Source organism: Arachis stenosperma, chromosome 4, assembly GCF_014773155.1.
Source record: "Arachis stenosperma cultivar V10309 chromosome 4, arast.V10309.gnm1.PFL2, whole genome shotgun sequence".
Classification (NCBI taxonomy): domain Eukaryota; kingdom Viridiplantae; phylum Streptophyta; class Magnoliopsida; order Fabales; family Fabaceae; genus Arachis; species Arachis stenosperma.
The window spans coordinates 92,096,811-92,098,282 of NC_080380.1; the positions used below are offsets into that span (position 1 = coordinate 92,096,811).

Consider the following 1,472-nt stretch of genomic DNA (forward strand, 5'->3'; position numbering starts at 1 on the left):
ACATAGAAGATTCCACATTTTCTTGTTCTCTTCTCTTTCATATGAGCAGGAGCAGAGACAAAGGCATTCTTGTTGAAGCTGACCCTGAACCCGAAAGGACCTTGAAGAGAAAGCTAAGAGAAGCCAAAGCACAACTCTCTTTAGAGGACCTGACCGAATTCTTCAAAGAAGAAGAAGACATGGCAGCCGAAAACAACAATAATGCAAACAATGCAAGGAAGGTGCTGGGTGACTTTACTGCACCTACTCCCGACTTCTATGGGAGAAGCATCTCTATCCCTGCCATTGGAGCAAACAACTTTGAGCTTAAACCTCAATTAGTTTCTCTAATGCAACAGAATTGCAAGTTCCATGGACTTCCAATGGAAGATCCTCATCAGTTCTTAGCTGAATTCTTGCAAATCTGTGACACAGTCAAGACTAATGGGGTAGACCCTGAGGTCTATAGACTGATGCTATTCCCTTTTGCTGTAAGAGACAGAGCTAGAATATGGTTGGACTCTCAACGTAAAGAAAGCCTGGACTCTTGGGAAAAGCTAGTCAATGCCTTCTTGGCAAAGTTCTTTCCACCACAAAGATGGAGTAAGCTTAGAGTGGAAGTCCAAACCTTCAGACAGAAGGATGGAGAATCCCTCTATGAAGCTTGGGAAAGATACAAACAATTGATCAGAAAATGTCCTTCTGACATGCTTTCTGAATGGAGCATCATAGGTATTTTCTATGATGGTCTCTCTGAACTATCTAAGATGTCCTTGGATAGCTCTGCTGAAGGATCTCTTCATCTGAAGAAGACGCCTACAGAAGCTCAAGAGCTCATTGAAATGGTTGCAAATAACCAATTCATGTACACTTCTGAGAGAAATCCTGTGAACAATGGGACAAGTCAGAAGAAAGGAGTTCTTGAGATTGATACTCTGAACGCCATTTTGGCTCAGAATAAAATATTGACTCAACAAGTCAATTTGATTTCTCAAAGTCTGTCTGGAATGCAACATGCACCTAGCAGTACTAAGGATGCTTCATCTGAGGAAGAAGCTTATGATCCTGAGAACCCTTCAATGGAAGAGGTGAATTACCTAGGAGAACCCTATGGTAACACCTATAATTCTTCATGGAGAAATCACCCAAATCTCTCATGGAAGAATCAAGAGAGACCTCAACAAGGTTTCAACAACAACAATGGTGGAAGAAACAGGTTTAGCAATGGCAAGCCTTTTCCATCATCTTCTCAGCAACAGACAGAGAATTCTAAGCAGAACCCCTCTGACTTAGCAACCATGGTCTCTGATCTAATCAAAACCACTCAAAGTTTCATGACTGAAACAAGGTCTTCCATTAGGAATTTGGAAGGACAAGTGGGACAGCTGAGCAAGAAAGTTACTGAACTCCCTCCAAGTACTCTTCCAAGCAACACAGAAGAAAATCCAAAAGGAGAGTGCAAAGCCATCAATATGGCCGAATTTGGAGAGGAA

At 41.9% G+C, this 1,472-nt stretch overlaps 1 non-coding gene across 1 annotated transcript; it reads right to left on the reverse strand.

Moving 5' to 3' along the window:
- Positions 1-584: 584 nt before the first annotated feature.
- On the reverse strand, positions 585-692 carry LOC130978769 (small nucleolar RNA R71). The gene has a single exon (XR_009086385.1). It is a non-coding gene; the product is annotated as a small nucleolar RNA R71 (small nucleolar RNA).
- Positions 693-1,472: the final 780 nt, after the last annotated feature.